Here is a 22,718-nt window from a genome sequence, read left to right on the forward strand (position 1 = left end):
GATCGGTGGAGGCCTGGATCGGTTCGGCCTGCGGCTTTGGGGCGTAAAAATCCATCGGATATAATTGATAACCGAAGGGTCAGATGAAACGCTGGAATGGTGGAAACAACGCATCCTCAAAGTAAACGGATGTGGGCACACCCGTTACCCGCAACAAGCGCTTTTGCACGCCCCGAAAGAGACGTCGAAGAGGGCGAGAAAAGCACCTTTGCCCTCAAAAGTGGCGGTGCGTGAGAGGAAAGGGCCATCGGACTGAAACAAAACAGTGGTCCCCGAAAAAATTATTACACGCCTTACTTTCTGAAACGCGCGAGTTGATCGCCACAAGCCATTGCAAGTTTCAACGAACCATGGATGGTGATTCATTTAAGAGGCGCTACTTCGGACGTACTGACAGTAGCTCGAACGACGACGGTTTCTCCGCTTTTCATCGCCCCTGCTGTCTCCGCTCGAGACTCGCACCGAAATTCCGTTCCAAAGCTACACGCGGGCCACTCCGTACACTGGAGACCCGACTTGCATCGTTTCGCACCCATCGAAATGCGGTCGCCGCAATTCGATCACGCGCGCGCCGAGTGTGAGCACAGCCGCGCTATTGTGGTAAATTGCAACAGCCGCCGCAAGTGGTTTGGTTCCACTTTTGCGCTTCTTTGGCCAGCCGTGGCGTGGCGCGCCTTCCCGCAGGCAGCACGCGGCGAAAAGCGGCAGCAGGAAAGAAGGCGGCCTCGCTCTCCCTCCCGCCGACGGCTCATCGGATTTTAAACCGACCGTGAGCGACGCATAGAACACCCGGGGTCCTTCATTTTCGGCGCATGACCCCATTTTACATACAGTCGCCACGCGAACACGGGAAGAAATAAAAGAGCAGATATCCCAGCTTACGGCGTTCTATAAATAGGCGCACGCTTGTACTCCCCGTCAACGCTGCAGCCCAGAAGAGATCCGCACCATTCCGCTTTGTACGAAATCATCACGGCGCCACTCGAGAAAGGTTGCAGGTTCGACCCCCGATGAAGCGACCTCGACACGTACTGCGTGCCTGGGCGAGCCATCGGGCCACGGCAGCGAAGACCAGAACGCAGCTGTGACGGTCGCAACGTTCACGGGGACAGCCGGCGATCGACACAAAGGTGCGGTCGGTAAAACATGCGGCGTTGATCAATGCCGCGCGAACTGCGAGCAGCGAAGTTCTTCGGAATCCCGTCGACGCCGAGACGGTTGAATGCCATGCATCTCTTTACACGGTTACCTCTCACCGTCGCATGACCTTGGGCGGTTCTGCGCTCTCGTTATCGATGCTGAGCTGCTAAGAATCATGCTTTCCCTTCCGCCTGTAGGACGGAATTGCTTCCCTCATGAGCATATAAACGAAACATGACGTCACCAGTAGATATAGCACCCAGCAGATACAACGACCGGGGGAATACAGCGCGAAGAAATGCACCACCGGTCGATATTTCACTTCACGAAACAGCATCGCCAACAGGCCAACAGACAGCAAAACATGACAGCGCTCCCTTTATCACATTTTCGCCGCTCGAACTTACCGCCAACACAGCTTCCAGCAAAAGTGCCAGCGCTGCCCTCAGTATTATTTTCTTTCTCAGCTACAGACAAGCAAAGCCCCGCAAAAGGCGCAGCAGCTTAAAACGGATTACGCAAGCGCTGGGAACTACCCGTACAGAGGTGCAAGGACACCTGCGGGTAATCCAGTTTGGTCCATCGACCGTATTCCACGAAAAGCCACAGCCAGTAACCGTCTAGAATGAGCGAAAAAAAAAGTAAAGGCACGGGCCCACACAGAAGAATCGAGCAACGAACGCAGAGATGGGCGAAGAAGCGCTCCGCGTCACGGAAGAACGAAAAGGAGGTGGCTGGGAAAAAGAAAAAAGGAGACCAAAATCGCCCAAATGACCTTCGCGACCCGCGCCACGCAATCGCCGCCGCCTTTCTGGGTGCGAAGCCGAGTCGAGCGGGGTTGTCGACGGGGGTGACGCGTCGCGAAGTCGTGGGCTGCTGCTGCTGCAGTGCACGTACACCTGACGTCCCCCGCCCTCCGGGGTCAGCCGCGTGGAGACCGAAACCGGGAACGCTGCCCTCTTTCTCGCAACGGGCGCCGATATTTCTCGACGTCAGGGAAGCCCTGGGAGTCGCCCCATACTGCTCGCTGGATAGTTACGCGCGCCTGGCGCTAGAACGGTGGAAGCAGTTTGCAGCAGTCCAGAGAGGAGCGTGGAAGGGTCTGCACAGGGTGTTTCATTAAGGACTTCACACTACTTTGTTTTAAAAAATAGGCTTTTTAAGTTGGAAAAAACGCTTCATCAGGCATAGCATTTTCAGCGGTGTGTAGTACAACAGAATACTACTAAGACGTGCTAACTAGCAGGCTGGTTGACTAATACTGAATAGTTACCTTTTTAACTATAAGAGCGGTGTGTAGCCCACGGTAAGTAATATCCATATCAGTTTTTAGAATTGTGAAAACGCGGGTACGCTCAGCGCTGTGGCCCAACAACTTACGATGTAGCCAACAAATTGTGGCCACATCGCGCCAAAATACATGCGCTTTTGAGAAGCTTGCAGGCAAAGCAACCTCTCTAGTGCATGTAACTCGTCGAAATAGCCAAAATTTGTTAGGCCACAGCGCCGAGAGTAACCACGTTTTCACAATTCTAAAAACTGATGTGGATATTACTTACCGTGGGCTACACGCCTCTCAGTAATTAAGCGGCCTGACAGTAATAGTTAAAAAAATAGCTACTCAGTATTAGTTAAACAGGCTGCTAGTTGACAAGTCTAAGCTGTATTGTGATGTACTACATTGCTGACAATGCTATGCCGAAAAAAAGCGCTATTTTAACTCAAAAAGCCTATTTTTAAAGATCACGTAACGTATTAGGTGAAACACCCTGCACATCGACTAGTGAGGAGAGAATCGAAGACGAAAAGACTAACAAATTAGAAAAGCGGAAAACTAAAAGAAATGTACCAAGTGGCAAAAATACTGTCTGATATAGAAGAAACGAACAGCTTTGAGGGTCCTAATTACTGAGCAAAAATAACAGCTCCTGGGCAAAACGAAAGAGACGACGTGTCACTGATAGCGGTGCCCGCTCTCTCCTGTACCGCCCGAGGCGCACCGTGTTCGTTGCCGCTAATCACGCTCCTTGCAACGTCAGATCAACTGCCGACCACTGCCGGCAGCCGTGGTTTCATGCAGTGCACGTTTGCAGCCAAGTGGAAACTGAAAAGTCGATATTCGTTTACCGCCCCCAGGAGTTTTCCCAAAGAAAGGCCGAAGGGGGATCAAGTTCGCTACCATGAGCAACAACGTCTGGTTTAATGGGTTCAATGAAGCACAGCAGATCCGTGCAATTATTTTTATAAGAGCCATATGCGCCAGTAGCACGGCGATCTTCTCTCCCTGAGGCGTGAATACGTACGGAAAGCACAAAGCTGAACGGAACTTCTTCTGTCTAATAGCTTTTTTTGCTCTCTTCCTGCGCTCAATGTCCGGCCCCCCAAAACGAAGGAGGAAATCGAAATTTGTGAAACAAAATAAAAAAAAGGATGCCTTCAAAAAGCAGCTCATTTTCAATAAGATTTCCTCAGTCATGCGAGGGGAGCATAGAACCTCTGAATGGTCCAACACAACTGGGGCAGACACAACAGCCGGACGCTGCTGACCTTGGAATCCGTAACGCAGCCGCCGCCTGCACGGGCCTGCCCCTAACGAGTTCCGAACTGTTCATTGTTCCGCCACCGTAGATTACATGCTGGTACTCCCTTAATTTTGCGATAGCCATCACGATCGATAGCTTCTGCGCGACCAGACAGGTCTTATTCTAACGCGAAGAGGGAAGGGGGCGCATATTGCAAAGGCAGGACTGGCAACGAGGAAAGCTGCAGCAGCGCGTGTTCTGCCTCGCCGGACACAATGGGCTGCGTCCACGCGGTGCTCCGCTTTGGAGGGGTTGCCACCCCCGCTTAACAAGGAACGCTCGGAATAAATTCGCATGGAGGGTTCTGCGCGCTGCTAGCCACAATTGAATTGGCCGAGATGTTTAAGGCCTTCACTGTTTGCGAATAAGATCGCGTGGTCAAGAGCTCTAGGAAGCGCATGGCAGGTTTTTGTGGTCGCCGGCACTGTGAGCACTCTTCACTGTTCACTGCGCGCGTGAGCACAACTGTAAAGAAGTTTCTAAGCCAAGCCTCACTTTAAACGCCCTATCATGGCGCCACCTTCGTTCAATGGACCCTCGCACGCAATCGCGCGTGCCGCGTTCACACTGCGGGCGCAGCAGGAGGAACACACCGAGAGACAGCGGGCGCTGACCACTTCCGGCGGCTGTAAGACCTCAAAAACGTGACGTATACGGTCGTGACAGGGATCGAGACGAGAATGCCGCGGCATTGAACAACGGTTTTCCTGCTCAGAATGACGACAGTTGCAACAGCGTAAAGACTACAGTGTGATCCAAAAACGCGCGCCAGCTATGCATGCATTGAACCAGAATGGGATGAGTGCGCAAGCGTTGTCCGAAGCATTGCGGCTGCATAATGCGAATGCTTCATTAACATCCTCACTCAGTCTTGGTTTCAGCAGAGCTGCCGAAGGCGGAGAGATTGCGGACCCAGGTCACGACACGCGTGCGCACGAGGGAAGAAGGACCGTCAGTCACGACAGTGACACGGGCACCGCGACGTCGGGCCTCGCAGCCGAGCGGCTGTTGACGTTCCTGACACGTCGTTTTGCTGCAAAGCTGAACGGCGCAGGAAAGCGAAACTTCTGACAGCGCGGCGAACAGATATCACAGGCTAAATTGGCGAGAGCCACACATGTGCCGTCCTCAGCACTATCTTGCCCCAGACAGTCGAGCCGGATTTGGCTTTACTCACCTACCCCCCCAACCTCCCCCTCACTGGCATACATCGAAAGGTGACGCCGTACACTGAAGGGTTTGTATCGACCATCGCTGTTCGTCAGCGTGCACTGACATCGCACTCCTTCGAAGCGGCGCTGTGGTTCGAAACAGTGGTGTCTTGGGGCCAGCAGCTAAACGTCATATAACCACAAAGCCAGCGAGGTGGGCAAAATCGAAGGCGGTCCCTAGTCAGCCGAATGCTAGCTGTAGCCAACTGTGGGCTCTGAAAGAAAGAAAAAAGGGCATTCGCGAACGGAGGCGCGTATCCGTGGCAGCTCACATCTAGTTTTATTCCGAGAGAACACGGCTCGTCCTTCGCTGCAAAATGGCTCGCGATGTGAGCCTGCGAGAAGCTGCGAGGCGGAGACGACGAGGAAGGCCAAGTATAATGCACCGTCTCGAACGGGAGCACGCGCTGCACAGCTTTTGTCCGCCGTTGAATGCGGCCTCCGACAGCAGGGGGTTCGAAGCGAAATGCACGCCGAAGCGCATCGGCGTCGCCATTCAACCTGCGAGGCTTTTGTCGCCTGTGCGGTTTTGCCTGCCTCCAGAGCAGAAAAGAAAAAAAAAAACCGCTGCAGTAGAAGACTAGAAGCCGCACACAGCGACGGACAGCGGGAAGCGACATGCCAGCCAGCCCACAAATCCGTCTCGCGTAGCGCCGTGAAGGTCACAGGGCTTGGGCAGCACATCGCTCACGTTTAATACAATGCAGTCGAGTCTGACGCTTCGTGACATCCTTCAGAGCCGCCAGCAATGATTGCGCGTGCGCACACATTCGCCTGGCCCGTTGGCTGACCACTTGACTCCGCCGCCAGCACCTTGCAGCGACGTATGAAGATCGCCGACCCGTTAACGGGATGGCCCAACGCGCCGCTTTTTCTTGGGGGCCGCTGCATGCGTGCACCACTTCTGGGACAAAAAAGAAGCCGGCCGACCGAAGGATTCAGAGCAGAACTCGTTCGTTTCCTCTTCGGACGCACTGCGGCGCATCTCCACTCCCGTTTTTACACGACGCCACTCGCAGCCAGTGGGCGCAGTAACAATCGGTTTCGGCCGAATCTGACATCTCGGCAGCTGCCCGGCCGCGAGCATACGCGTCTCGGGTAGGCGGTAACCGTCAAAACAGCGCCTGCAATTTTTAATCGCGGAGGCATTCTTCCCCCTTGAGAATAAAAGATTGCCTGCGATGTTCTGTGCCAGAGAGAAATACCTAGAGTGCAGCATCTCTCGTTTTTGCATTCAGTTCTCGCCACTGTAGCAGTAAGAAATGGGACACGTCGGTAAGCTTACATCTACGTTCACGACCAGTGGCGGGTTTAAGTATTCCATCGCATTTTTCCAGAATTACAATCTTCAGAAAATTCTGAAAGGGACAATAAATCCCTTTATCAACAGTCATGATTAAGGAGGCATCTAAACGTTGCATCTTTACAAATATGCCAGATATATCAAGCAAGGACAGAGGTATTACGGGAAGACCCAACTTGCGTTCGAGGAATTCCACGCAAAAAAAAAAAACGCAACTGCTGCATACGATTAATTACTGCAGTAACATCAAGCGCGTTCCTTTCTTTTTTGTTTTCTTTTCAAAACGTAGTGCTACACATTTCACTTTTGCACGGTTTGATTGTCCCCCGAATATCCACTGCGCAGCAGAATTTAAGTACCGCTCGTGACACCTAGAGAGCAGGCATATGGGCACCAGTGTTAGCGACCAACTCGGTGCTTCGATCCGCTCAAAGCCGCCAAGGCACCGCTATCGTTAGGCGCAAGAGTTCTGCTACTGCAATGACACGGCAGCACAAGGAAAGAGCTTTGATAACGGCCCAAGCGCAGATTGTGCACACACCAAACGAATGATCGAGCTGAAATGGCGGCGCCAAATCATTTGCTACGCTACCCGCGTCTGATAGCGCCCAGAGGCATTGTGGTATAGTTCCTATAGGGAGCATGCACCGACGTCACAATGGCGGCCATTTCGTGGTGCATGTAGCACGGCGAAAGGCTGAAAGCGTATCTAATCGGCTTATCGCCGCCTGCTCATGTTCGCACTGCTGAACCTGTGCGCTGTACCCAAATGGAGCCCGTGGCGTCACACGAATACCTCGGACAGTTCAGTGAACGCTCAATGTTACGTCAATCAACGTTGGCAAAAGATGGGCCAGCTTTCTACGCGAAGCCGTCACTGCGCGGCGCTGTCTGCTGCTCCGACGTGAGGGCGGAATAATCGGGGTCCTCAAAGAAATGATGACGGGCTGCCAGCTCGAAATCGAAGCAATATATTTTTTATATACGTATACATAGGATTCATTCTCGACACTGGAAACTTGCTGTGACGAAACAAGCGGCGCCACTTAACGACAAGAACGCAGTGCCGCTGTAGTGACGACGTAATTACTGCGCTCGCAGCGAACCTCTCATGACGTTTTCTCCACTGAAAAAAAAAAATGCGCGAGAATGGCGGGGAAATGTGCGCTGTGTAACGAAGCGACGTGCGCTTTGGGCAAGATATATAGGCGAGAAGTATCCAGCGCAGTGTCTGTGCAGACTGCGCCCCATGGGGTTCGCTGAGAGCGCACGAGCGAGAGGGCCCAACCAAGTTACACGCAAAAACGGTAAGCAACGCTGCCGGCTGCGGCTGCCCGTCAGAGTGCCGATCTTCACACGGAGTCCGCACTCGCTCGCGGCACACCACAGTCTACGACATGCAAGCAAAGCGCGATATAACGTGACTTGCAAAACGCCCGGAACAGAGGGCGCATGCTGAGGCAGCCTGCCAGGGAAAGACGAATCAAACCAGAATGGGCTGAGCGGCAAGAAGCACCGCGGTCTCAACGAAAACGAAGGAAGATGCTGTTTCACGGCCACCGGCGCCAGCTAAAGCGCCAGCCACCCGGTGTCGTAGTGGGTGGCGCCGAGCCCGGCGTCGGCTCACCTCGGTGGGTATGTAGCAGAAGAGCACTCCGCGGTCGACCAAGGCGTAGATGTAGCGCTGCATGGCTGCGCCCGCCGGTCGCCGGCGAACTCGCACGCGCGCGCGCGGAGGAGAGAAAACGGCGGACCGGCGCGCTCGGCGCACCAACAAACAACGCTCTCGCTGCTCCTCCACCGCCGTCGCTTCGCCCGTTCGCGCTCTTTTTTTTTGCGCGCGCCTTTTTTCCTTGCCACGGGATAATCAGGTCGGCCGCATGCCGATCGCCGTCATCCGGCAGCTCTCTCCACGTCCCTTTCACCTGCCCTCCTCGGGTATACTCGCGTAGACGCCCGCCGAGCAGAACGCACTGAGAGGATTCGGATACGGGGGCACCCATTTTTGGAACGCTTCGTGGAAAACACTTTCTTTGAAACGGACAAGAGAGAAACAGGGGAGACGAAATTAAACTTGCATGCGTCTCAACTTGGGCACGATTTTGCCTGTTCGGTGACCTTTTCGCTCGACCGATGTCGCGCGATTACAGCCTCATTCCGTTCCTGCTGAGGCAAAAAGCTCCAGCATGCTAGGACTCGCCTTCCTAGACGCGGTGAATGCAGCCACGAGACGCTGGGAAATATAGCAAGACAATGAAGTGACCTTCACCCCTTATACGTCCTCTCGCGTTACTCGACTGCGGGACGGCCGACGGGACAGTTCCTATCGCGCTCAGTCAAGACCGCGGCGAGCGAGTTCCACGTCTCCGCCGCGGATGTGTATACGTTCAAGAGATGCTTCACTTTCCAGCTCGATGCATGACGTCCCACTTCTAGCAGCGTATGACTGCGAAAGGCTCGAGGCAGTGTCTCGGAGAGTGATGCTGTAATGTTTCAAACTGCTCTTGAACACATTAAGGATTGCGCGTATGTCGTAACGAGCCTCTCATTTATTTACCCTTGTTTCCTCAATCCCATCCATAGAGCGGATACTTTGTGTCGTCGCGGAGCTTGTTCTGAGACGTGATCCAACTCCACCACACTGCCTAATGTATAGCACGTGCTGACATTGCGCTTTTCAAGACCGGTACGCTTGTCGCAGGAAAAATACAAGAGGATAACGGAGCTCTAAACCAAGAGTGCGAGCGGGCCGCATGCTACACGGACGGTCGGCGATACCCGGGTGACATGTTATCAATGGCGTTCAGCAACAAGCGCTGAAGAGGCAACACATACCCGCGTACTGATGTAGAGCCACAGCGCGAGGAATTACTGTTTTATTCACCTGGAATTGAAAGGGACAAGGGAACGCCACGCGGAGGATTTTGATTTTCTAGTCAGGATAGCATGGCACCCGCGCTGCAGAACGTAAAACAGCGCTCAAGAAGAGCGAAGCAGCACGTGGCAGATGCTTGGTTGGTTGGAGGCTATGAGAGACGCCGTAGTGGAGGGCTCCGGAAATTTCGACCACCTGGGGTTCTTTAACGTGCACTGACATCGCACAGTACACGGGCCTCTAGAATTTCGCCTCCATCGAAATTCAGCCGCCGCGGCCGGGATCGAACCCGCGTCTTTTGGGTCAGCAGCCAAGCGCCGTAACCACTGAGCCACCGCGGCGGGGCACGTGGCAGATGCGTTCCGTCTGTGCCTATTTCACGGGCACAAAAATTACCAATACATTAGCGGCAGGCACCTGACCTGCCCCAATCGGGTATATTTCGCCACTGATGATGAGACAGCACTTGCGTTCGGGCGCCCGCCTCAAAGCAACGAGCGTGATCAGCCAAGCAGCATTGCGAAAGCTATACTACCTCGGCTTAATTTCATAATATTATAACCATAATGATATCATCATATTCATAATAAAGCCGCCGCGGTGGCTGAGTGGTTATGGCGCTCGCATTTCGGCAGTCGCATTTCGATAGAGGCGAAATGCTAGAGGTCCGTGTAGGCGATGACAGTGCACATAAAAGAACACCAGGTGGTCGAAATTTTCGGCGCCCTTCATTACGGCGCCCCTCTTAGCCTGAGTCGCTCTGGGATGTTAAACCCCCATAAACCAAACCATGATTTCATTCCGAGTTGATTTCGTTGTGCTTTTTTTTTGCACTTCAATTTTGCCCCATATAAACACTGTAATCAGACAGACACACGAGCCTACGGTAAGAATCGAAATCGGACAAATACTAATGCATTACAGCGAACTTCCGTTCATTTCGTGCCTACCATCCACTACTTACCAATAAACTTAGCACAAGGAGCGGTCGATTGCTCCACGCAAGAAGCGTGCCGCAACCTCGATTTCCACTTTTACAAACAAATTTATCTTCTTATTTTGAAGTATAGTGCGTGGTTAATAAAACTGATGGGCGCATGCGACAGTGATCGACAAATTTGTCTTGATTTGTGCGCGAGCAGAGCGTCAATCGCTGGATCTTGCTTGTCTGTGGGGCTTAATGCGAAAAAACTGCGCTTCTAGTTTCGTAATTTTCCCGTTGCACAAGAGTATTCAATGCTAATGTCATATATTTGAAATTATATCCAAAGCGCGTCGTCTGTCTAGCGTTCCGATGTCACATGGGATTTTAAAACGGCAAACAGTGATTATTTCTTTCCTCTTCTTTAATTCGCTGACACGGTTCATACGGGGTTGCAGCCAGTATCGACGGAGAAGCGCGAGTTTATCGTAAAAATTTAAGACCCGCGCGTCTAACCACAGGCTGAGTCCAGAAGCAGTACAGCGTCGCCCTAGTCGAGCAACCTGTTCGCATGCAATCGAAAACGCTCCCGGTTTCTGCTGCCGCGGCGGCTCGAGCGGCTGCAGAGCGACGAGGCTCCAACATGTAGGAAATTTTTCAGCCCGACGCGCCGCTCAGTCACTCAATTTGCTTGCACGTGAAGCGGCCTTAAAAGGGGCTCCCTCCAGGGCATTAAAATTGCCAATAGCTTTCACAGTGCTGCAGGGGCTCCGAGAGTGAGCGGTAGTACATGCTTCAGAAGTGCCGCGAGCAGCCAGTGCTTATCTCGGGCGCCCTACGTCGCACGCTTCGCAATAAGCAAAACAGGGAAACCGCACGACGCATTCCTGGCATGGTCGCTGTCCCCGGAGCCCTTTGGTCGCTTTGCACTTGACAGCCTGTCTTTCAAGGCACGCCTCCTCCAACACGATAGGCAAAGACGCTGGCCACAAAAAAAAAAAAAAATGGAAAGTTCAAAGCGGCCGGCAATTTCATGACGGCAGCGACTTTCGCGCCTCTAAGCTGAGGGGCAAACGCGTTCGCTGCCGAGGCGCCGGCATTCCTGCCCGGGCGCGCGATTGTTGGGCCGCTGAAACCCGCTCTCGGGCGTCCTTGCGGCCGACGTGACACAGAAAGCAGCGTGTCAATCGCCCTCCGCAGACACCGGGCAAGCAGCGTGTATTTATTATGCCCGAAAGCAGACACTGGAACGCATTGTTTGTCCACGCGGCACGTTATACGAATACGCGAGGCCCGTTCACCGTTAGACCACGGGCCGGCATCGCGCCCCCACAGAACAACGAGAGGCGCACGTGCGGAAGCGAATTGGAACCATAGCTGCGTCAACCGCACCACCACAAAGCAGGTAGTCGCTATGAGCAGCACCACCGAAACTATTCAACGACGAACTGGTCTGGGCTGCGAGGAGGAATTCGGCTACGTTCATTCCACTGAGGAAGGGCGTCGGGCCGCGCAGCGCACTGAGTCTTCTAAGGCGCAACCTCAAGCACGCAACTTCATACTAAAAAAAAAAACTTGTCACGCTGACCCGCCCGAAAATTGAATACGCGTCCGCCATATGGGACCATTAACAAGCATACGCCATAAACAACAGCGAATCCCTGCAAAACCGTGCTTTTCGTTTAATCTTTTCAGCTTATTCACGCTTCACCAGCGTCGCAGCGTTAGAACAACGTGCCTAGTTGGAATCACCATCGCGTCGACGCCACTTGGCTCGCCTTTGTTTCATGAACTGTATCATTCCATCCTCCGCGATGACTTCTTTTTGCCACACCCTGCAGACTTCCCGCGCCGTGACAATGATAACAAAGACAAACGCATAACGAGCCGCTCATCTCTTTATGCAAGACCATTCATTCCTCGCCCAATAATAGACTGGAATAACCTATACCATCACACACTGCTAGCGTTAACGTGTGCCATCTTTTCAAAATTTGTTGCAACAAAACGATGTGTGCTGGCAGGTTTTGTATTGCATATCGTAATGTTATGTGCATTATACTATTTGGTGTATCAAGCATGCTGTGAATTTATACATATACCCCCGGTACATAATTATTTTGAAATCCTCGCGGTTTTGTTTATTTGCAATTCTAGTCGAATTTCACGGTTCTACGGTATTAGATATTGGTTTCATTTTCAGTGCTTGTGCTGTATTCATCAAGTATGTGTTGGTGTCCCCCTCCCCACACACACACACTTATGTGGTACTATCGCAGGAGGGCCCTTAGGGGTATCGTAAATAAATAAATAAATAGAAGGCGGCGCCAAATGCACATGAGCCCAACACGTAGTCTTTGTCAAAAGTTTAGAGCCCAGGGGGTTTACTTCTTAGCCTTGCAGTGGGACTCCTGAAGCATTCTGGGAAGTCCTACCCATTGAAGGAGGCAGAACCAGAAATCTCCTTACCCAGAGGAAATTTGGAGCGCTGGAGATGCATCACGAACCACACAGTGAGCCTCAGAAGCAAACCTCCTGGGCTCCAAACTTTTGACAAAGGCTGTACGTCTCTTGCACCCAAGCAGAGCCGCTGCAGTGGCTCAGTGGTTATGGCTTTCAGCTTCTGACCTGAAACACGCGGGTTCGATCCCGGCCGCGGCAGTCGCATTTCGATGAAGGCGAAATGCTAGAGGCCCGTGTACTGTGCGATATCAGTTGCGCGTTAAAGAACCCCAGGTGGTCGAAATTTCCGGAGCCCTCCACTACGGCGTCCCTCATAGCCTGAGTCGCTTTGGGACGTTAGACCTCCATAAACCATCTTCCATCCAAGCGGCCAGGAAAGGGGGCACAACAAGAGGGGGTGACTCGTGCCGGAGCGATGTGCGCGGCACGGCTGCGCGTGCCACCATTCTATGCTAATCACATCCGCGCGCGCGGCACACGTCCCGCGGTGCGCAGTGGCCGGAAGTGTTCCCGCGACGGGCGCGCTATACGCCAAGGCTCCCGCAGCTGCCCCCGACGCATCCGGACGCCACTTCGAGCGCTGCCTGGCTACTGCTAGCAGAGCGGATATCCAGGCACCCTAGCTGGCAGTCTGCGCTGCGCTGGGGTTTGACATCCCGCACTAGCACTGAATCCGGAGTCACTCCTCGGGCGCGCAGCGAAGAACGAAAAGGCAGCCCTCTGCGTTGCAATGGCACTTTTGAAGTGAGACACCTGCGGCTCACTCCGCTGTGCAAGCTCCAATTTGCACATCGGCAGCCACTTTGGGGGAAAAAGAATGAGACGAATAGGGTCACACCAGTGTACAGTTTCCCTATGCATATTTTGAACATAAAACGAATTCGAGGATTGGAATAGGTCCAAATTTTCGTTATTCTGAATAGGAAAGCAAATCCGGCTTAGGCGTTCCAAATAAGGACCGGTTCGGCCGTACCGCCCTGGACTTTCACCGGAATTAGTGTGCACACGGAAATACCACTCTGCCCTCTGGATCGATCTGCCCGTGGCACTGCTGTGACCCGGGCCAGCTTTCGCTCTCTGTCTCTGGAGGAAGGGACAAGGTCATTCATTCTATTAAAGGTGCCATAGGCTGCGCGTGCGCAAAGAGAGCCCTGCCAGGAGGGTTGATGAAGGGAAATAAAACTAAAAGTGTCCTGCCCCTACCACCATTAGCCCAGCGTGCTGCTTAGTGCCGGGTCGGAGCCTGCAGTCTAGCGGCTGGACAAATGCTAAGGCAATAGCCTCGCTCATTTGCCTGAGCCTGGCTGTCGAACGAGTCTCTCGGAAAGAACAAAGAGGCACGCGATAAAAGGCAGCACCCTTTTTTTTTCTCGCCTCGGAAGAAAAATTTAGGTAATCCAGGGGTAAATTTTAGTCAGGAAAGATGCTGCACCTTATTCTAAAATTCTGCAAAACTATGCCTGGTTATCTGCCCTGCAGTATAGGCTCGCGCAGACCCCTGGCGCCCCAGACTTCTGAGGGGCGATGAACTTTTCCCTCGGCCTTCCATAGCTAAGATTGCTACTGTATACACCCCACACATTACATAACAGTCTCTCCCGATCGTAGAAGGCAGCGATGGCATGGAGGAATTAGAGCATCCGCCTCGCGTGCAAGAGGATCACGGTTCGAATCCCGGTGCCACGAAATTTTCCACCAGAATAAAAAATAAAAAAATCTGCGTGTTGATGAAACTGCATACGCAGGCTTGGAGGCGTGGCCTGATCTCGGTGATCAGGGCCGACAACGTACTCACCAGAACAGTATGTGGTCACCCTAGTGCAGTACTTGGCCACAACCTGCGCCCCTGCTCTTCAGAAATCGCGAGTTACACTACACGACTGTTTACCAATTAAATTTGTTTTTCTAATCTATTACAAATTTACAATATTCCGTCGCGTACGTTTCCTACGGATTACTCTCGCGTCTGAGCAAGACCGGGAGTGCCTTTATTTGCACAGTGCAAAAACATACAACACGATTTTAAATGCGCAAGGCCCGTGGATCGGGATGTCGTTGGGTAGTGCTCCACGCAATGACTGCGATAAGACGTTTTGTTGGTTGCCATGTTTTGGCCTCTCGCTTCTAAATCGCCCTTCTCGAACTCATCCTCAAACTCATCCGCCTCTAGAAAACAAGCCTTAAAAGAGAGTTAAGATCCCTAGTTGACCAAAGAAACCCATCTGGAATAAGCACATAGATATCCACAAATTTCCTTGCGGTGCCTTCATATATGTGAAATGGAAAATGAACATTGTCTGGAAGGCTCATTTTCGGGAAGAAATCAGGTTTTACACGGTTTTTAACAAATGTGCTCGCAGTTAAATAATCCGGTGAAAACTGGGCCGGCTTGCACGAAACAAATAAGACCGCCTTATTTCCAGTCTAATCTTATTCGCGGTCTAAAAGCTCTCTCGGTTTTGAAGAAAGGAAAGGCGCATAGCTGGTTCACTTTGTCGGTGAGTGCCTCAAGTGCGCACGAACGCCGACTATAAAACATTGAGTTACCGAACTTTCAGTCGGAGTTCGTGGTGCATTTGAGGTGTCCACTGACAAAATGAACCAGCTATGCGCCTTTCCTTTCTTCAAAACCGAGAGAGCTTTTAGACCGCGAATAAGATTAGACTGGAAATAAGCCGGTCTTATTTGTTTCGTGCAAGCCGGCCCTGGTTTTACCTGAAAACGAAGGGCCCTACATATACAGTGCTAAAGGGCGGGCACGTACTATGCTATTGTAGACTAGCCGACAGACGTTAACTAGGTGTGGGATTCCTCATCATTAAGGATACAGCTGACAACATAGAGGAATTACAGTTATTAGCACAGTTCGCAAAGAGATATAATTTACGGATAGTGAATACACCTTCTCCCACAAAATAGAGAGCAAGAAGTGGACGTGGAAGAGCCCCTAGTCGTGAGACTAAAAATGAAAGACTTCATACTGCGGGCTCACCCCCACATCGTGCAGGATGTGGAGGTCCTCGGAAAAGTGCGTTGTAGCGACAACAGAATGGTAAGGTCTGGAATCAGCCCAGATTTGAAGAGAGGACGAAGAAACTATAGGAGGTATTCAGGGACGTGGATTGGGAACAGCTGGGTGTAAGAGGTTGGGTTTTATGGCACATAAGCAGCTAAGGCAATCATGCGCCAAACACAAGGCTAGAAAAGTCTGACGCATTAAATGAACAGTAATTTCTGAAATCTATACTTTCTTCTAAGACATTTGTTTCCTTTAAGAAACTAAAAGCATGAGACAGATCAACAAGTGCATTTTCAGCTCAGAGTAGCATTGGGTGAAAAGGGATGTGGTCGCAGTAGGATAGAGTAAAATATTTTTTCCTGAGTTTTTCGAGTTCTGATCATGATGAATAAAATATGGTTTAGCGACAGCTCGCCTCTACACCTTTCAAGAAGAGGTTTGTATTGTGTCCTATGCGAAGACGACATAAGATTACTTCAACGAAACGTTCCTGGTATCTGCATGACTTCCAATCACCCAAGATGAGCTTTACGGAGCGTAATTAGTTCGGTTCACTATCCCGCTCCTTGTGCCATTTGTTCTTCAAATTAATATGTATTAACTCTTTCCTTACCGCGCCTATCCAAATCATTCAATTTGAGCGATGGCGCAAAATCACCCATTCTGAGCAATCCAGGCAGTTTCTCGACAAGTAACGCCACTGTATGCTGCACAAGAATTGTACTTCAGTTTCGGAATCGGTTTTTTTCGACAGCAGCATGAGTGAATACACGAAACCTGTCAACAAGGAGCAATCGCTCAAGCATGGTGCCCAAAGCGGCGTCCTCTTCTCGCACTGACCTTGTTCAGCAGCGACGGTGTTCTCGCGATTTCGGAGCATCGACACTTTACTTCGTAGGTACAAGCGACAGCTTTGCGCGAGAAGATGCCGTCCATTCGTCTTATTTTAGTTTGGACAGAGACTACTGTTCCACCCACCGCGGGCTATCGACAAAAAAGGAACGTAGGAACGTAAGGAGTATACGATAAACAGGAACCGGGAACTATATAGACATCAAGCAAGCCTTTCCTGAGTTGTTTTCGGGTCACAGAGCCTACATATTCAAGTGAAAACCAAACCTTTAATATACGGGGTATTTCTCCAAGGACTTTACACTATTTTTAAAAATAGGCTTTATGAGAAGAGCGCTTTTTTCGGCCAGCGGTGTAGCACGTCAGAATACAGCTAAGTCGCGCTAACTAGCAGGCTGGTTATAACTAACAGTCAATAGTTAACTTCTTAAACATCACTGTTAGGCGTCTTTATTATTGAGATGCGTGTAGCTCACAGTAAGCAATATCCATACCAGTTTTCAGAATTTCGAAAATGCGGTTACCGTCGGCGTTGTGGCCCAACAAATTTTGGCTATTTTGACTATGCGTGCACTGAACCGGTTGCTTTGCCTGCATGCTTTTTGAAAGCTTATGTATTTTGGCGCGATGTAGCCAAAATTTGTTGGGCCACAGCGCCGAGGGTAACCACGTTTTCGAAATTCTAAAAACTGATACGGATATTACTTACGGTGGGCTAGACGCCTCTCAATAATTAAGGAGCCTGAAAGTAACAGTTAAAAAGTTAACTATTCAATATTAGTTAACAAGCATGCTAGTTAGCACGGCTTACACCGGCTTACACTTAACAACACAATAATATCTGAGGTTGAAAAATACAAGTATTTGGGTGTCACATTCAATAGTAAACTCTCTTGGTCAAACCATAGTTCCATTACATGTTCAGCAGCATTGCGCAAGTTGTGGTTCTTGAAAAGGAAACTTAGAAACGCACCTGCAAATACCAAAATGTTAGCATACAACACATTTGTCCGTTCCAAACTGGAGTATACAGCAGTTGTATGGGATCCTCATACTAAAAAGAATATAATGATTTTAGAGCGTGTTCAAAGGAAGGCTATCAGATTCATCTTTAGTAAATATAAAAGAGAGGATTCTCCGTCTTTAATAATGCTTGCAAATAAAATCAGTACACTGGAAAACAGGCGGAAGGTAAGTCGTCTCAAATTTTTACATAACATTATAAATGGAAAAAGCGCACTTCAGCGGCCTCATTGCGTAAAACCTTTAAGTTCACGCCAGACAAGACACAGACATAACCTTTCACTTACGCCAATATTTTCTAAAACAAAATCCCATACAAATAGTTTCTTTCCGCGTACTATACATGAATGGAATTCTATACCTGTCGAGGTATTGCAGTCACAAAACTTTGCAGAAGAGCTGGAAAAACATCTTTCTTCCATAAACTAACTGAAACAAAACCAGTGTTCACAATCTGCTATGTTTTCCTAACTCCTTCACTCTGTGATGCCTTTTTTTTTCCCCAGAAACAGTTCTGTTGTTTTGAGTAAAAATTGCCCGCCTGTTTGTTATTTCACATGTGCCACTCTTCATGTTTTGTTAGTTATTGTGCTGGTGCCAGAATGTATTCATTCAGTAACACTGCTACACCCAGCATTATTTTTCGTTAGTGTTTATTGTTGTTTTGCATTGTCACACTTTTTACTGTATTGCCCCTCCTGCTAGGGCCAGTTTATTGGCCTGCAGTATCAATAAATAAACAAAAATAAATAAAATAAATAAAAAGCGTTCATCTAACTCAAAAAGCCTATTTTTAAAACCCGCTCAGCCTTCTACGATGGACGCTTCTAACGACACCAAAATCAGGTAAGTCCTGACACAGTCGAACTTGGAGAACCGTACGAGTAAAAGAATCACTCTGATCTCGTAAGATTATGAAACTGGACACTATTTGTCGAAGAAATAAATGTGCCATACGAGCCCTCCACTTTCCGCTGCGCGAAACAGAAAAAAGAAAAGCCTTCTGTGGGTAGCGTGCCCGTCTCGCAATCCGAGGTTTCTGGGTTCGGGTCCCATAGAAACCAAACTCACCAAATTTTATTTTCAGATTAATTACTTTCCTTTGGTTGCAGGAACCTCCCTAGGGAATTTGGCGTCAATCCGGACATTCTTTAACCTCTTTCTGAATTTCATTACTTATTTGCTACCATCGGGATTTTTCGCTCCCGGCCAACGACGCCGACGTCGACGACGATACCGGATTTTCTGCGACGCGGACCCTTAACGTTACTGCGTTAATAAGTGCAACCACAAAAATACAGGATTGAATAAGAAGCACTTTTCGCTATACAAACATGAGCGATTTCAAAGAGCACGAAAAGCAATACATAACGCAACAAGGGCAAACGGACAGATAATGCAAATAAAGATAAAGAAAATAACGTAACACGATGCCACTTCAGATAATGCTTTAAGGTTGGAGATTTTCGCCCCCTGTTTATCGCTGTTTCCATGTTCCAGGTAAACACCGCGCATACGCAACACGCGTCTTGACAGAAGCTCGGTCCGCTGCTGTACGCATGCGCGGAGATGCGCCGCAGTTTCATATCGAAAAGCCAGAGGATGCATGGCCTTTTATTTTTTTAGCCGTCTTAAAGTCAGCGGGAGATTTTCAGCCGGATTAGTTTGGACCTGCATGCAAGGGCACCGCCGTCCCGCCGAAGTGGGACGAGAAAACGCGTCGAGAGATTACACACGCGGTTTCCTGGCCCGTGCACGATTTTCGAATCCTTCGAGAACCGCGAGCGCCCCAGAATAGCACGCCGAGCACCTCCCCGAGTTTTCTTACCCACGTTTCCTCCAGCTACGCAGGCACGGGGAGGGGAGAAAAAAAAAAAGTGTCCTTGAGACGAGCATTCAAGAAAACGGACAATGTAATTCTGGCCCACTTGCGGTAGCTTCCGCTCTGCTATTTGTATCAGTTTCAACGGTTTTTAAAAGGAAGAAATGAGCGAAATCTCCAGGCCGAGAGAAGGTGTCGCGCTCACCGACACCCGCCTGCGACCGTGAGCCGCCTTCGCGGTTTCGCTCCGTCTGTGGAACCTCGGGAACGTTGGGGAGGAACGGAAGCAGTGCTTTTCCCCACTCCGCTATGCTCGACACAAAACGGACAAAGTATACAAATAAATGCGAAATAGACAAAAGCGAGTAAACGCCCGAAACAGGAAGGTGGGCGCAAGTACTCGACAGCCAAAGAGGCACAGCGGAAAGGCCACGTAACCGGAATAAAGTTACGAGCAGTTCGATTTCGTCGAACCTTCCAGTGTTTTTTTTTGTTTGTTTGTTTTCACAGACTGCTTTCCTTGGGCTGATATCGACAGGTTTCTATCGATTGATTGATTGATAACTTTATTTATCCCAAAAGGGAAGGTGGCAGCGGGGAAGGGAGAAAGGTCCTAGGCTGGGCAGGCCTCCGCTACCCTCTGAGCCCAGTCTATGATCTTGTCCTGGAGATCAGGCGCTGGGCTGCGTAGGGCAGCCTCCCACTGCTCCTTTGGATTAGTATTCAGGGATTTTGGTGGGGGGTGGTGAACACAGCACCACATGATGTGGTCGAGGTTGGCTCTGGCCGGGCAGAAATTACAAGCTGAGGAGGGATATACAACTATAGGGATAGTTGGGACAGAAGGGATAGAAGGTAAGAGTGGGAAAAGTTCGAGTCTGAAGCTGACGCCACAGAACCTCGCGATACCGAGAGGTTTTACGGTGGGCAGGGGGGGGGGGGGGGGGGGTAAGAAGGCGACCGAGGCGGTAGTAGTGACATATATGTTTTGAAAGGACAGTATTCCCACCCGAGACTAACAAAAGAAGAAGCAAACACCTTCAAAGAAATCCAAACCAACAGCCATGTCCACGGCACCTTATACAACACAGGGTCTCGCCCAGCGCCTACAGCTATGAATGCACATTTTGCAAAGCGCCAAACACCCTGCCACATATGGTGTGGGGACGCAAGGGACCGTGTGAAACCATCGGCAGTAAAGACCTAACTGAAGAGCAGTGTGAGGTACGGCTTTCAGTCCCCAGCCTGGATGACCAGCGTAGTCTGGTCGACCGGACTCGGAGGATGGCTCGGGTCCATGGCTTCTTGGACTGAGGAGGCTGCCCACCCAGCAAGAATGCTTCTCGCGTGCACTAAGTAAAAATTTATTTCTCTCTCTCTCTCTCTCTCTCTGCTACCGGCTCGGCCTTGCTGCCGCACGCCAAGCAGTTTTATGGAAAACGCACACAGAAGAGCTGCGCCCATAAGAACGAGGGACATGTTCGCTGTCGCTCTCAACCGCATTGTTTCTTAGAGAGACAGCATGAGAGAACGGGAGAAAACAAAAAAAAAAAAAAAGCTTAACTCAGTCGAAACCAACGTGAGCATTTTTCCCACTTTTTTTTTTATTAGTCGTTTACGCGGACGAACGCGATAGCGTATCTTATCCCCCCGCTGCCTCACACTGCACCGAGAACTTGAGCTGCGTGTTTGACAAAAAGGAAGGAAAAAGTAAATGGGAGACAAAAAAAAGGCAAAATAAGAAGAAAATCCACTGCGTGCACGAGAGCGTACGAGCGCGACGCCACTAGCGTTGCTTTGCAGTACGCAGCAGAGAAGGCCAGTGAGATTTAAAAAGTATGATCACCTCGAACAAAAAAGAACGGTCCACAAACCTAACAACCCCGGCGCTGTGAAGAACAAAGCCACGGGAAGAAGCGTTTAGTTTTCTTTTATTTTCTCGTTCATTTAACGTTTGTATATACATATGGTGCACTTCCCGCGCGGCAAAAGATCCTGGAATAAACACTTGGTGACAGTCCACTCTCGTGCTCTTGAACTGTCCTAACCGGCACAGTATAGTCGACTCATGCGAGTTCATTAAAAAAAAAAAAAAGATGTGTGCACCCACAACCCTGCTGAAATATTATAAAAAAGATCAATTATGAATCAGCTGTGATTACGCAGCACACGCAGGTGACCCATGTTAGATGCTGCAGTCGTAGCCATGCAGTTGCAGTCGCGCAGCCGATACGAAAGCGTATTCGCGGCGAATACGTGAAGCGTATGCATTTTTATTGAGCATGAGGTGGCGGGTTCGACCCGGCCGCGGAAGCGATTTAAGACCAAATGTAAAAATGCTCGCGATTTTCGTGCGGTTGAAATTAATCCCGAACCCTCCTCGACTACATTTTTCATTGCCAATCTGCTGACAAGAGGAAGGCTCAGCTATGTCTTAGCGAAAGAAAAGAACAAACGCAGTCGTTGCTGAAAACTTCATATCCAGGCGACCCCCGACTAAACGGATGGGAGCGCTTCTATTTACAGAAACCGCACTCACGGTGCACTGAGAAACACCAACACCCTTCGTGTGGCCGAGGGACTCGAGCGGGTTCCGAAAGGTCCCGCTGACCGCGTTTTCACCTCTTGTAGCCACGATGCCAAACGAAACTTCGCCAAAAAGGGACTCCCGCAAAAGTCTGCCTGCGCACAAAATATCGCCTCCGCGCCTATACCTTTTCTCGAACCTCATGTTATCGCTTGCACTGCGTCGTGTTCGTAAACAAAAGAGCGGCCGCCTACACCTACACGCGAAGTTTTCCTGCTTTTGGCACTTTTACTAGCGTTATTCCGGTTCAAGGGCGACTTTGTGCGCGATCACACCAAGTTTACAACGTAACAGATAAACTGCAAATTGCGAGGTTTAGCGTCTCAAAGCGACACGTGGGCCATATGATGGACGCCGTACTGGCTTAATTCTGAACCACCAACGTTGATTAACCTGCGCACAGTTTGGATTTCTGACGTATACATGCGATATGAAAAGGAGCGTGCATGGCGTCAGCTTGTCTTTTGTGGCAAAGTGTGTTTCTATTTCTTTCCCTATTCATCTTAAAGCTAGTAAAGCATGGTATTGACTTAGAGAAACAAAGGGCAGTACGCAGTTGCAGTGTGCAATGCACAGACGTTGCAGAACTCGCCATATCGCTCGCTACAGGTGTGTGCGCCCCGCGCTAGCGCGGTGGAAGCGGCGGCGGCGGGACCGGTTTGCAACAGCCCAGAGAGTAGACGTTATGACATCTCCCTCGCTACACTGTACCCTCGCCGATGAAAACTGTGCATACGATGTCCGATCAAAAAGTAGAGGCTCTGCTTCCTAGTTGGGCATTAACGATAAGTTTACTATAAGTTTTAATAACGTGTATAAATAAAAGTTCTAGGTGCAGGTTGAGAAAAGGCACGGAATTTATTGACCAGTATCTCAAGACCTGCCGCACTTAGGCAGCATAACCCGCATAATCAATTAA

At 50.3% G+C, this 22,718-nt stretch overlaps 1 protein-coding gene across 1 annotated transcript in view; it reads right to left on the minus strand.

The window, feature by feature from the left end:
- The window catches only part of LOC149349523 (rhotekin-2-like), a 202,277-nt gene that overhangs the window by 177,566 nt on the left and 1,993 nt on the right, over positions 1 to 22,718 (minus strand). The window lies entirely within an intron of this gene.

Source organism: Amblyomma mixtum, chromosome 3, assembly GCF_055824585.1.
Source record: "Amblyomma mixtum isolate Tamu chromosome 3, ASM5582458v1, whole genome shotgun sequence".
In the NCBI taxonomy this organism is placed as follows: Eukaryota; Metazoa; Arthropoda; class Arachnida; order Ixodida; family Ixodidae; genus Amblyomma; species Amblyomma mixtum.